Source organism: Echinops telfairi, unplaced genomic scaffold (assembly GCF_000313985.2).
Source record: "Echinops telfairi isolate 266 unplaced genomic scaffold, ASM31398v2 ScPeMD7_44;HRSCAF=162, whole genome shotgun sequence".
Lineage (NCBI taxonomy): Eukaryota > Metazoa > Chordata > Mammalia > Afrosoricida > Tenrecidae > Echinops > Echinops telfairi.
Genome location: NW_022103942.1, coordinates 4308546 through 4323650, shown reverse-complemented (window position 1 = coordinate 4323650; position 15105 = coordinate 4308546). Strand labels below are relative to the sequence as shown.

At 37.0% G+C, this 15105-nt stretch overlaps 1 pseudogene; it reads left to right on the top strand.

Moving 5' to 3' along the window:
* Positions 1 to 2925: 2925 nt before the first annotated feature.
* Positions 2926 to 7716, top strand: LOC101644808 (annotated as a pseudogene).
* Positions 7717 to 15105: the final 7389 nt, after the last annotated feature.

Below are 15105 nucleotides of genomic sequence, written 5' to 3'. Positions count from 1 at the left end.
ACACCATGTATTTTCAGTTGTAAGTCTCTAAATTATGAGTGTGTTTGAGGTAGAGCTTAATTCACCGTAGTAGATTTTATGGATAGACACAGGCTTATTGACTAGTTTTAAGAACATTGGAAATTGAAAAATGTCAACAAGGTTGTTTAGAAGATTTTTTTCCCACGATGACAATGCACCTACTAATTCTTTGAGGAAATAAAGGCTGTCATCAATTTCATTGAGAAAGTTTATCCTATCCATCATACCATCCTGATATTTCACCATCAGATTTCCCTTTGTGCCCAAAACTCAACATTGAAATGTAACAAGACTTGAGTTATATAAGGATGGTCAAATTGCCGTTTTAACATGGCATACATGAAAAAGTAAAAAGATCTTTAAGAAAGGGTTAGAAAGATGCAAACACCATCTTTAGCACTTCATGAACCCATGTGAAGGATAAACCAAGACACAATAATTTTGCCATTTGATGTTTTTGTTTAGTAAAGTATTCTATTTTTTAACAATATTTTTATTTATCCTCGTATTCTAGATATAATCCCTTATCAGATATGTGGCTTGTTAATATAGTGTTTCATTCTGGAGACTGTCTTCTAATTTATTTAAGAATAATTTGGTATCATCTTTATAATAGTGTCTTGACCTTCGTAAAGGCTATATTGAGAAATAAATGTAATGTTTTGTTTAATTTTTTCATTTCTTTTCCCACAAAATTTATATTATAGCCAGTATATGTTTTCTGAATCATGCATCTGAGTCTTCTTTCTGTTGGATGGAGGTTCATGGGGTAAAGGAGCAAGAGGTAAAACATGACTGGTTACTGGACTTATTTTATTTGCTCATGTTGCAATCTAAATTAGTTGGTGATCTTGTGAATGGATAAAGTGCTAAAATAACTGTACCAACTATGCATAATCACGTTATATATGTATATATATTTATCAATATATATATATTATTACCTTGAAAGTGTTTGTGGAAGAGCACATTCAAGATCTTTGTCTGAAGTGGCAGAAGTAGAGGAGACCAGGTGCGTCACACACTGTGGCAGAGAGACTCAGAGGAGCAGCACTGAGATGTCTGGGTACCTTCTCCATATCTAACTGGAGAATTTGGAACTATTGGACAAAGGAACAGGCAAGCTGGCTGTCTGGCCCATGGAGGCTGAGGCCAAGGGACCATGTAGCTGAGAAACAAAGAACCAGAGACAGACTTAGGTACCACATGGTTGAGAGACTGAGAATTGGAGCGAGACTTGTATGTTGCCTGAGGAGACGAATGACAGTATCCTTACTGTTTGTTAATCCTGACTTGGGGTAATTTATTAAGTTTCTGAGACTGTAACTGTCTACAGGAGTGGAAGGCCCAGTCTTTCTCCTTATGAGTTGCTGGTAGTTTTGAACAACTGACCATGTGAATCACAGCCCAATACATAACCACTATAATACCAGGGGTCCTATGTTCACTAATAAACCCCCTAAACTCTTTAAAAAAGTGATAAGAATTGAATTTAAAGATATTGGAATTTTTACACAAATTAAATATGGCCTGAGTCTAGAATCACATATAATTAAATGAAAAATTAAACATTAATCTTTGAAAAAATTAGGGGAATAATTTAGCTTCATAGCCAAGGGCTTCTTTTGCTTATCTTAGATGTCTATATTTATCAAATTAATTGGATCCATACAGCAAAATACATTTTTCTCTTATAGACAAAGTTTCATTGAAGATACAATTTTCTCAGTTCTTTCAAGTTTTCTGATTGCTTTTTCATTTTAAAAGTTTCTTTCAAGTCATGAGCAGCTGGACTTGCAATTTTTTGTGTGTGTATCTAACATAGTGGTTAACAACATATGTAGATGTCTTTGATAATAGTCCACCAAGCCATCAGGAGAGTCAAAGGGTATACTGTCTCAGCTTTACATAACACCAGATGCCATCAATTTAAATACTCAAACTTTTGTAAATTGGAATTTGTTAAAATATTCTAATCTTGGTATTGCTATCTCTGTAATTTTTTTCTTATTTACTCACTGCTTCTGAAGAGTAATATGGGTAATTTGATTCAATCACATCTTTATTGTCTTCATGATATAGAGCGGTCATTGACAAAACAACAAAAAGCAATCAAATGACAATCTGTACATCTTATTTTGACATCACATGGTCATTTCAGAAAGTCTTTATGCTACCTGATTTGCGAATTCCAATCTAACATCAAATTACTGCCTATTGAACAGTAGATTAGCTAAACAGTAAAGCAGGTCTTCTGGAGTATTCAGTTCCTTTGAGCACCATCTAGATGAGATCAAAATAACTATAACAACTCAAAAATTATAAAGAAATCTTATGTGGCAGCTAGTTTGTGTTAATGTGGAAAGAACAACTCAGAAAAGGAAAGTGAGAATGGTTAAACAACGTGAATGCTGTAATCATTGTCATTAAGTTGTGCATGTACAGCCTGTTTATTGGTATGTATTTAGCTGTTTATTATCTCAATAACAACAAATAAATAGAATTTAAAAGGAAAAAATAATTGAAGATAGAAATTTTTAAAGAAAAACAATAATTACTGCCTTGTTTATCAGTTCTGTCATGTAATTAAACATCTCAGAAAAATAATTGGTTGTAAGAATTGCTAAATTGAATTTAAAAAAGAAAATACATCATATGATCAACTTAAATGATGCAGAAAAGGCATTTATTAAATTCCAAAGTCCTTTCCTGATAAAAACTCACAACAAAATAGAAATAAATAGGAAATTCCTGAACACAATTAAAGGAATAAATACAAAACCAAAAGTCACCACTATAATCAATGAAGAGAGATTGAAATTATTCCCTTGTGAATTAAAATTAGACAAGGGTGCTCATTATCATCGAACCGACTTTGTACTAGAAATCCTAGGCAGGGCAAAAATGCAAGAAAGGAAATTAAAGGACATCAAAATTGGTAAGAAAGAAATAAAACTATCCCAATTTACAGATGATATGGTCTAATAGCTAGAAAATCCAAAACACTGAACAAGAAAGTTCCTGGAACTAATAGAGAAGTTCAAAATTACAAAGTGCAAGATAGATACCATTTAGAACTCCCAAAAAGCAATGAAAATTACACCATTTAACATAGTCTTCAAAAGGATAAACACCTATAAACAAATCTATTCATGGATATAAAATAGTTATGCAAAGAAAGCTAAAAACAGTTATAAAAACCTACACAAATGAAAACACAACCTGCTCATGAATTAGAAGACTTAGTATTGTGAAAATGTCAATAATACCCATGTGATATATAAATACAATCAAACCCAGATCCAAGCACCATATACATTCTTTAATGAAATGCAACTAGTAATCCCCACCCTTATATGAGAAGAAAATAAGTCCTAAATAACTAAATCCTTATTGGGGAAAAAATGGGAGGTGTACTCTCCAATCTTAAAGTTTACTGTGCAGTAAAGGTAGTCAACAAAGCCTGATGCAACAAAAGAAACATAAACTGTCTTAGGCCGGTTTGACTACAGAAATAAATTCAGTGATTAAGAGGGAGCTTTGTATGAAGAAGTAATTATATATCATGCAAAGATCGCAGCCCAGTCTAGATCAAGTCCATAAATCAGATTCTAGTCCATAAATCCCTTGTCAGCTTCATGGTAGCAACGTACAATAATGCAGAATGCGGAAGATCACAGGCCAGTTGGTGGAAAGTCTTATGGATCCAATGGCGACGGAAGCATCACAGGGCTCTAGAAAGTCACAGCTTGGCTTGTCAACAGGTAGGTGAAGGCAGAGGGAGGAGGGAGGGCAGCCTACCGAGAGCCATTTATCTTGGTTGCACCTCTAAAGGAGGTCATCAAGCTGTGACTTGATTGACAGGCTAAACTCCACACATATCTTCTTACAACCTCCATGTTTTGGTGGCACAAAAAAACCTATCATCACATAGGCCATTGAAACAAAATTGATAATACAGAATTAAATATATGCAGGTATGGACAACTGATATTCAGAAACAGTTTGAAATCCATTCAGTGGGATACAAATTGTCTCTTTAACAAATAATGATAGTAAAACTGATTATCCATTTTCAGAACAATGAAACATGATGTGTACCTTACAGCATACACAAGAACGTACTCAACATAGACAAAAAACCTAGATATTAACCCAAAACTTATGAAGCCTTTGAAAGATGATATAGGAATAAAACTAGCAGTCTTAATTTATGACAAGATAAATTAGATAAATGTTGTTGTTAGGTGCTATCCAGTCAGTTCTGATCTATTAGTGACCCTATGAACAACAGAACGGAACATTGCCCAGTTCTGAGCCATGTTCACAATTGTTTCTATTCTTGAGCCCATTGTTGCAGCCACAGTGTCAATTCATCTTCTTGAGGGCCTTCCAATCCTTTACTGCCCCTCTACTTTACTAAACCTTATATCCCTCTCCAGAGACCTGTATCTCCTGACAACGCGTCCAAAATATCTAAGACGAAGTCTGGCCATCCTTGCCTCTAAGGATCACTCTGGCCATATTTCTTCCAAGACAGATAGGTTTATCTTTATTTACCTCCTTATTTCTGTCTCTCTCTTTTAAACATCATTTTATTGAGGGCTCTTACAGCTCTCATCACATTCCATACATATATCCATTTTGTCAAACACATCTGTATATATGTTGTCATCATCTTTTTCAAAACATTTTCTTTCTACTCGAGGTCCTGGCATCAGCTCCTAGGTTTATCTTTTGAACAGTCCCTGGTATTTTCAATATTCTTCTCCAGCTCCACAATGCAAATGCATGGATTCTCCTTTTATCTTCTTTAGTCGTTGTCCAACTTTCAAAAGCATGTGAGGCAATAAAAAATCTTATGGCTTAGGTTAGGTGTACCATAGTCTCAAAGTAACATCCTTGCTTTTCAATATTCTAAAGAGGTCTTGTGCAGCAGATTTACCTATCTCTTGATTACTACTTCCATGAGCATTGATGGTGGAACCATGCAAGACAAAATCCTTGACAACTTCAAACTTTTCTATCCATTTGTCATTATGTTACCTATTGGTCCAGTTGTTAGGGTTTGGGTCTTCTCTACATTTAGTTGTAATTCATACTTAAATTGAAAGACTGTTCCCTTGCTCTCAGTCTCTGTGAATGAATAAGAACGATGCTAGTTTTTTCCCCCTCTGCATAACCCATTTATTCACTCCTTTACTTCAGCTATTATTTTCCTTCCTTCCATTTGTTATTTATTTTTACTCAAACTTTCCACTTTGGGACATAACATTAGGTTCATCTGCTGTGCCAGTCCAGATTACTGGCAGCAATACCAGTTTATCAAATGTTTCTCCCTCAGTCTATCCCCATTAATTTGGTGCGTGGTTACATAAGTACAAGACATGTGGTCTACCTCAACCACTGGGCAATTTCACACTATTCAAATACAGCCCCAGTTTTATCAGATGGGGAGAGGGTCCAATCCATTTCATCAAGCCCTTGGAAATTCTCACCTACAGAGTAAGGAGTACAGTTACAGTTTCTTGCTAAGAGATTCTCCCTGCTTCTGGAACTTAATGCTGTATCCCTGGTCCTAGATCCACAGCACCTGGCAGAATAAAAGTAATTTCAAGTTATGGGGAGAATAGCTATACAGTAGTATCTTCTCCCACCCCTTCTTCCCCAGACTCTTCTGAGGAAGGTGAGAATCTAGCCAATGGTAATCCTTCCTTTGTCCTCCTCCTGCTGAGTGTGAAAACCTATTCATGAAGACATGAAAGCTAGCCCCTCATCCCTTTATCCCTCCCCCTTTGGATAACAAAATTTTTGACTGCCCATTCCAACTTCCTATTAAATTATGGGTGTTAAGGAGCACTGTATTTCCATTGAATATGTTGTTTCTTGGCCCCCTCCTGAAACCTGTGGTCTGTAAAGTGTGTTCTTTGGTCTGAGGAGATATAACTTGGTGGCTCCAAATGGTAGAGTATATTTTATTCGAACGCATTCTTAGTACAGTAGAACCCTGGTACTCGACCCCATCAGTACTCGACATAAATAGATTTCGACGTGAAATGTCGAGAAAATTTTGCATCGGATCTTGAACAAAACATCGGAATCTGACTTGATGTACGTGATTTTTGTAAAAAAAAAAAGGCAGTTCGTGTTTCCCTCACTCAGCATAGTTGGCATTCCTGGTATGCATTTGTGGCTGTGTTCCAAGCGTTTTGCTATCATTTTCTTAGTTTTGTGACTTTTTGTACTGTTTTGAGATAAAACAAACAAACATGGGTCCTAAGAAAGAGTTCTTTGAAAAAAGAATCATAATGACAAGGAACTGGTTAACTGTGTTATCGATATTGTTGATGATCATTTAGTAAATCCTTTTAGAAAACAGTTAAGGAAACGCCAACCACACACCACATTCGACAGATTTTATTTCAGAGGAAGCCATCCAGGTCCTAGTGAAAAAAGGCAAAGAAGGGAAAACTCCGGACAGTTGATTTTAAGGAAGGGGAGTCCCCTTCTCAACAATGACGTTCTCTCCATAACTCCTCTCCACATCCCTGTCCACAGACCCAGATCCTCATCAATCTCAAGGTATGCGCCATACTGTAGCTGTTAAAAACTTTTTTAGTGTTGTGTTTCTTATTTAAATTTATTATTTAATTCTGAAATTATTTAATTTGAAATTTCTGTGTAATGTTTTGTATAAAAAGACAAGGTTTGGGTAAAAACTTGGTGGTCGAGAATGGATTCATCCATTTCCAGTTATTTCTTATGGGAAAAATGATTCAGAACTCTACTGCATCACATGCCAACACTCCTTCTAGAACAGATTAGTGTTGAGGTCTGGGGTTCTACTGTATCTATATATGTTCCTGTGAGGATACATTCGTAGCCACCTGGTGCCGCTGGTATCATTGGTCTGATATAATCAACTGTGTAACTATATGCAGACCTTTCACTGCACTGTTATATACAAAAGCCTGCAATAATAGTGACCAATGAGTAGATTCATGAATAGACCCATAGGCTGTGTGGGTTTAGGAGAGAGAATGGGAGTATACACTCAAGTAAATATAGGTTTGATAGAAGATATTTGTACATAATGTTTTCTTTTTTGTAAATGTGTTAGAGCATACAGGAGACAGAATCATAAAAACATATTATAGACTCTTTCAAACTCAGCATTGGGCTGGTGGGCGCTTATGTGGGGTCCACAGGCGTATAGAGAATTGCTATTTCTATTCCAGGCCTATCTACCACAGCAATCACAAGATTTTCATGTGAAATGACTGCAAGGTGTTCCAATTCTGTAAATCTTTAGATAAAAACTTTTAAAAGAAGTGAAATCATTGCAAGGTCAGGGGGACCAAGGCATTCTGCAAAGCTGATGGGAGAAATCTTACAGTGGATTATTCATTTGAATTTTAAAAGTGTAGAAATGAACCCATTAAGTACCAGCAAGAGCTATGGAATAAAACTATTGATGCAGTGAAGAAAGTTGAAGAGACCAAGCAGAAACGCCAAATTACATACATAATAAACAGGTTAAAGGAAAATAAAGCACTACAGAAAGTTCAAGACATCAAAGAAGTTAAGCAAAACATGCATTTAATCCAGGCATTTCTTGCAGGCAAAGGAAAGCAGCTATAAGACAAAAAGGTACAGAAATTACCAGAGGATGTGGATATGGAAGATGATACTTAAAAATCCTGCAACTTGCAACACTTGTTATCTGTGTATTTGGACAATTTGAAGATCTGAAACTTCTCAATGACTGATTTATCTTTTTACATTAAAGGTGATTAAAAATACATCTCTCTTACACTGCCGTCTATAAAACATCAGATATCATAGATATTCAATTGTATCTTAGTGTTAAATCTTCTTACATAATTCACAAAAATTATTTTGTTACTACAGAAGTGAATTGTAGATATAAATGATCCATATTTGGATAATGGCACTAAGCAGCATCCATGTGGATGACAAAAAGTCATAGCTAATGAAATATAAAATGAAATGTTTTTTGCAGTAAAAAATAACATTAAACATGACAAAACACCTGGAAGAAATAGGTTTCTGGGCCTGTGGGCTTTGGACCATATTCTGAAGGCATACCAAAGTCAATTGTCGGAACATAATGCACAAAGATAATGCTTTATGTTCTCCTATAGTGGGTAGTGACTAGGGTCTTATAATCTCATGAGAAGTTATCTAAGGTGCAATTATTGGTCTCTCCCTTTCTGGAATAATAAAGCATTATATGATAACACATGCAAATAATTAATCCAGTGGACTAAAGGATCAAGCAAACATCAATCCCCATGCCCCTGAGACCAGAAGAACTAAATGGTGTCTGGCTTCAAGTACTAACTGCTCTGAAAGGGAGGAACCACCTTAGAATGTCCTGGATAGAGTGGAAGAAATGTTTGTAACAAAACTCATAATCATAAAAAAAAGAAGACCAGATTTATTGGTTGGGTAGAAAATGGTGAGACAATGGTGCTTAATCACTGTTCATGAGCTCACCCCATGGCTCAATTTTCAGCAAACAATAGATAAGTATAAAGGGAATGATAGCACTAGTGAGGTACACATATCCTAAAATAATCCACACTTTGGAATCAAAAGGACAGCATTTACCCAAAGACAAACTGCAGAGGAGTTAGGACAGAAGGAAGAATTGAAATGGGAAACACACAGAGAGGGTACAATAAATGATGTTATATTTAGGGGATTGCAACGATTGAGGTGAAATGAAATGTGTATATGTATTTTTTCTTTTTTACTAATCATTTTACTGGGAGTTAATGCAAATATTATAAAAATCCATAATTAGATCGAGCATAATTGTACGATTGTTGTCACTATCAGTTTCGAACCATTTTCTTTCTTTTTGAACTCTTTGATATCAGCTCCCCTTTATCCCTTCCCTCCCACACCCTACCCTCCAGGAACCCTTATTATTATATTATAATATATTACATTATATTTAATACATTATATATATTTGCCATATCTTACACCATCTAATGTATCCATACACCTACAATTCTCTAATTTGTTCCCCTCAACTGGGGTTAAACAGTCATCATTGCTATCAGTTCCCCCTCACTGCCTCTCTTCCGTACCCTCAAGGAATCATTACTCCCATGACTGTTTCTGAAGGGTTTATCTATCTTGGATGTCATGCATTGAATAATCTTATTTATAAAAATGAGCATATGCAGGTCTAACAAGATTAATGAGGTAAAAATAATACCATAATAGTAAGGGGGGGAAATATTAAAGAACTAGAGGGTAGTTATGTGTTTCATCAGTGCTATACTGCACCCTGAATATCTCATACCTTCCGGGTGGCACTTCTATAATGGACTGTCCAATTATCTTATAGGTAGGTTTCACTTGGTCTATGCTCCATCATGTCTTCACTTGGCCTATGCTCGATCATGTCAATTTGATTGATTGTTTTTTAATTCCTTGTACTTATTCCCGTCAACACCTCATGATCACACAGGATGGTGTGTTTCTTTCACATGGGCTTTGTTACTTCCCTACTTGTTTAACTTCAAGTCTTTAAAACCCCAGACACCATATCTTTTAATAGCCGGGAACCATCACCATATTTGCTTATACACTCTTTTTGTCTTCAGTGATCATGTTGGGAAGGTATCATACAGTGCCATATTATTAGAACAAGCCATTCTTATACTGAGGTAAGATTTAAGTAGAGAAACAAGGACCATCTGATTGGTCTTTGTTGTATTTACATATATGTATGCATAGATAAATAATCTATCTTTATATATATATATTTATACCTATATGTATATATGTTTTCTTTCTTATTCTTTCCTTGTTTGTTTGTTTGTTTGTTTGTTTTCTTTCCTCTTGCCCCATCATTCACCGCTCAGAAAATTGTTTATCCATCATTCATCTCTCAGAAAATCTTCTGGGATACATTTCAATTGATCAAACATGACCATGAAGGCTACACCTTCTTCATCAATTTTAGATCCCTTGCTATTTCTATGTCCCTATCATTATTGGCTCACTGCTCCCCTCCCCCTTTCTCCTCTTCTCCCATGCGCCCCCAGCCCCCCCGGAACCTTTGGTCCCATTGCTATCTCCTTGGTACTGCTTATCCTGTTTATCTTGTACAGATAGACACCAAAAGGGAAAAAAAACACAAAAAGAGAGACCACAAAAATAGGTCCAAATCTAACTGTTGTCCTGACCCATGCTAGATGAGTATCTTTCTGTTACATTGCAAGCAGTCTCTCTTATAGTCCAGTGCCCTTTTCTTTCAGTGTTACATATCCAGGGACAGCTTTTAGTCCTCAGCATTTGTGACCAAGGGGCGTGCCTTCTACAAGATCTCATTGCTCTTCCTGCAGTCAAAGTGGAGTGGTTTAGTGCCCCCCCTCCCCCCATTACACCTTTAGACTTTCAGTGTGGCTCCCTTGTGAATATCTCCAAACCAGTTCAGATGAGGTTCCAAGCACTGCCCTCCGAGTTTGAAGTCTACAGTTGGGATTCCTCATGGACTCCATGGCTTTGCTCCCCTTGCAGGTCTGTTGCATTCCTCTCTTAGTTTGCTCCCATGTGGGCAGGTCAGACCAGCGGTGCTCACTGAACTGTATCTTCAGTGCTGTCCTTTTTACCACTGTCATCTAGGCAGGGGACGTCAGGTCTCCAGTTGAGTCCAGCCTTGCAGTCTTCTCTGTGAATCCCCTTAAGGCTTGGCACACCAAAATGAAGTTTACTGTCTCTCTCCCTTTCCAGTGGAAACATAAACAATACCCTACCCTTGGGTGGATTAGTGCCCTGGTCTCCCATTGCCATCTTCCCCCACCCCACCCCTCTATGGGCAGTAAAGGAAAAGGGGGTGGGTGTATGTCTTTCAGCACAGGTGCTATGGACATTTTCCTCTTTCTTTCTTTTTTTTTTTTGATGATGTATGTATCATTGGGTCTGGTCTGGCTCTTGCCAGAGTATCTGATCCTCAGCCTGGGAACTGCACAATATGTACATTTTCCCCTATGCCCATTTTGCTGTTTGAACTTACTTCAGTGGACTCATGTTGTATTTTTCCTTTTGTGCTTGACTGACTTCACTCAGTACAATATCCTTCAACTCTTTCTAAGTGATGTGGCGCTTCACCTTTTCAACACTGTTTTTTTTTTAGGGATGCATAGTACTCCATTGTGTGTGTATATACCAGAATTTATTAATCCATTCGTCTATTGATGGAAATTTAGGCTGTTTCCAATTCCTTGTGATTGGGAACTGTGCAGCGAAGAACCTTGGAGCACAGATATCTGATCATAGCCTGTTTCTTATTTCTTCTGGGTATTTGCCCATTAGTGGAATTTCTGGGTCATAAGGTAACAAGATTTCTATCTGTGTTAAGTAGGCCCAAATCGCTTTCCACAATGGCTGTACATATCTACAAGACCACGAGCAGTGAATGAAATTTCTTATATCACCACACGCGCTCCAATATTTGTTGCTTTCTGGGTTGTTTTTAATGGGACTATCCTTGTGGGTATTAGGTGTTCTCATTTGCATTTCCCAGATAGCTAATGATCAGAAACGTTTTCTCATATATTTATTGGCCATTCGGGTTTCCTCCTTTGGGAATCTTCTGTTCAAATCTTTCCCCCACTTCCTCATTGGGCTATTCTTTTCTTTTTCTTGTAGGTATGCAGGGTTCTGTAATTTTAGTAATAAGATCTTTGATTGATATGTCATTATTAAATATATTTTCCCAGTCTGTGGGTTCTCTTCTAACTCTCTTGATGAAATCTTTAGATGTACACAAGTGTATTAGCTTTAGTATGTCCTACACATCTATTTTATCTTCCTCTGGGTGTGTATCCCTCATTATTTCTTATAGCCCATATATTTTTTAATCATTTTATTAGGGGCTCATGCAACTCTTATCACAATCCATACACACATCAATTGTGTAAAGCTCATTTGTACATTCATTGCCCTCATCATTCTCAAAACATTTCCTCTCCACTTAAACCCCCGGCATTAGGTCCTCATTTTCCCCTCCTTTCCCGCTCCCCCCTCCCTCATGCGCCCTTGATAGTTTATAAATTGTTATTTTGTCATATCTTGCCCTGTCCGACATCTCCCTTCACCCACTTTTCTGTTGTCCAACCCCCAGGGAGGAGGTCACATACAGTTCCTTGTAATTGGTTCCCTCTTTCCTACCCATTCTCCCTCTACCCTCCCTGTTTCGCCACTCACACCACCTGTCCTGTAGGGCTCATCCGCCCTGAATTCCCTGTATTTCCAGTTCCTATCTGTACAAGTGTACATCCTCTGGTCTATCCAGACTTGCAAGGTCGAATTCGAGTCATGGTAGTGGGAGCAGGGAGGAAACATTTAGGAACTAGAGGAAAGTTCTATTTTTCATCGTTGTTACATGGCACCCTGACTGGTTCATCTCCTCCCCGAGAGAGGGGATCTCCAATGGCCTACTAATGGGCTTTTGGTCTCCACTCTGCACTCCCCCCATCATTCACTATGGTAAGATTTTTTTGTTCTAATGATGCTTTATACCTGATCCTGCATAGGCTGGTGTGTTTCTTCCACGTGGGCTTTGTTGCTTCTGAGCTTGATGGCCGCTTGATTACCTTCAAGCCTTTAAGACCCCAGACGCTATATTTTTGATAGCCGAGTACCATCAGCTTTCTTCGCCACATTTGCTTATGCACCCATGTCTTCAGCGATCCGTTCGAAACCTCGCGATCACACAGACTGATATGTTGTTCCATGTGGGCTTTGTTTCTTCTGAGCTAGATGGCCGCTTGTTTACCTTCAAGCTTTTAAGACCCCAGATGCTATATCTTTTGATAGCCGGGCACCATCAGCTTTATTCACCACATTTGTTAATTCACCCGCTTTATGCTCAGCAGTTGTGTAGGGAAGGTGAGCATCATAGAATGCCAATTTAATAGAAGAAAGTATTCTTGCGTTGAGGGAGTACTTGAGTGGAGGCCCAATGTCCTTCTGCTACCTTAATACTAAACCTATATAGCCCGTATATTTTATATGCTAAGGTTCTTAGCTTTGTTCCAATTTTTTTTAGTGATGATCCTAATAGTTTGGGGTTTTACCTTGAGGTCTGTGATCCACCTTTAATTTATCCTTGTGTATGATGTAAAGTAAGGGTCTTCTTTCACTCTTCTGCATGTTGATATCCAGTTTTTCCAGCAACATTTGTTAAAAAGGGCATTTGCTTCCCATTTGAAATTAGATCAGTTGCCTGTAGTCTGCTATATTTATTTCCGGATTTTCTGTTCTTATCCATTGTTCTGAGTATCCTTATACAAGAACCATGCTATTTTGACAACTGTGACTGTATAATAAGCTTTATAGTCAGGTAATGCAAGCCCACCCACTTTATTCTTCCTCTTTCAGAGTTCTTTGCCAAGTCTGTGTCTCTGCCCTTTCCATATAAAGTTGGTAGTCAGTTTTTCCATTACTTTGAAGAATGATATTGGTATTTGTATCAGAATTGCATTGAACCTATATAATGCCTTAGATATGATTGGAATCTTTACAATATTGAGTTTACTGATCCATGAGCATGGGATGCTTTCCATTTATGAAGGTTTCTTTTGGTTTCTTGTAATAGTGTTCTGTAGTCTTCCTCATACATATCTTGTGTTTTTTTCCCCCTAGGTATATCCCTAGATATTTCAATTTATGTTTGGCTATTGTAAAGGGTACTACCTTCTAGATCTGTTTTCCTATAAGCCCATCGGTTGTGTATAGAAATCCAATTTACTTATTCTTGTTGATCTTGTAACCTGCCACTCTACCACATTCCTCTATCACATCCAGTATTGATATTGTGGAGTCTTTGCTGTTCTCAACATATAAAATCATATCATCTATAAATAACGATAATTTCACTTCCCTTTCTCCAGGCATATACCCTTGATATCTTTCTGTTTCCTTTTATTATTAGCTAGGACATCCAGGATGATGGTGAATAAAAGTTGGGACAAGGGGCATCCTTCCCAAGGAAATTCACCAAGAAGCACTCTTGTTACCCTTTAAGAATGAACAGGTGCATAATCATGATAGGGAAAATTCTTCAGCACAACTTCTCTCACCAGTTTTGAGTCAATCCAATCAAATTTATTACAGCTTCTTCATAAATTCCTGATTCTCCTGTATACTTGGAGGAAATCTATCAAAATTACCCCTTTAGAAACCCAAAACACAATTGCCATATTGGCCTTCTGACTTGATCTCTCTCTACATTGAATGTAACTGACCCAGTCGATTCCCTCAGAAGTCACTGTTCAGATTTTATCTCTTTTCAAAGACATCTTAGGTAGACTTAGGCAAGTGTACAACTAAGACAACTTTATACAGATTGTATAAAGAGGTTTAAATACAGTTTGTTTGAAATAAACTTGTGCATATTTAAGCTTGAACCCTAGTAGCAATACTTTTTGTTTATAATCCTGTATGAGTCTGTTAACTTTAGACTGTTTTCCCCTCAAATCTATATTGTTATTTTTTTCTCTCTTTGCTGCTATTACAGGTTATCAGGTATATTTACACACAATTTCTGGAATTCTAGTTTGGGAAAAACATAGTGTATTTCCATTAGAGTTGTTTTCTTTCAATATTTATCTATTTAGGGACAAATTTTTAAGTAATGTTTTGGATAATAGAGGCTCTCATGGCTTCTTTGAATCATTATGGGCCATCAAGTTTCAATGTATCCTACATAATAAAGTCTCTGTTTTCTCAATGCCTGATCTCTTACCTCAGTGGAAATTGTTTCTTTGGTATCATTTAGCCAACTCAGGCTACAGAGTATTATTTGGAATATAATAAAGCTAACAAGAGTACCAATTTAGTGATCTCATGTGAGGATACAGGGAGACTTCCTAGACCCAAATCTTCGCTCTATCATGTATTAGCTTGCTGAACTTGAAAATAGTATTCAATTTATTTGTGCCTTAATTTGACCATCTACAAAATAAATATAGGAATAATATTTTACGCAAAGTTTTGATTTTCCTATTTTTCAATATTCCACAAGTTAATAAATTG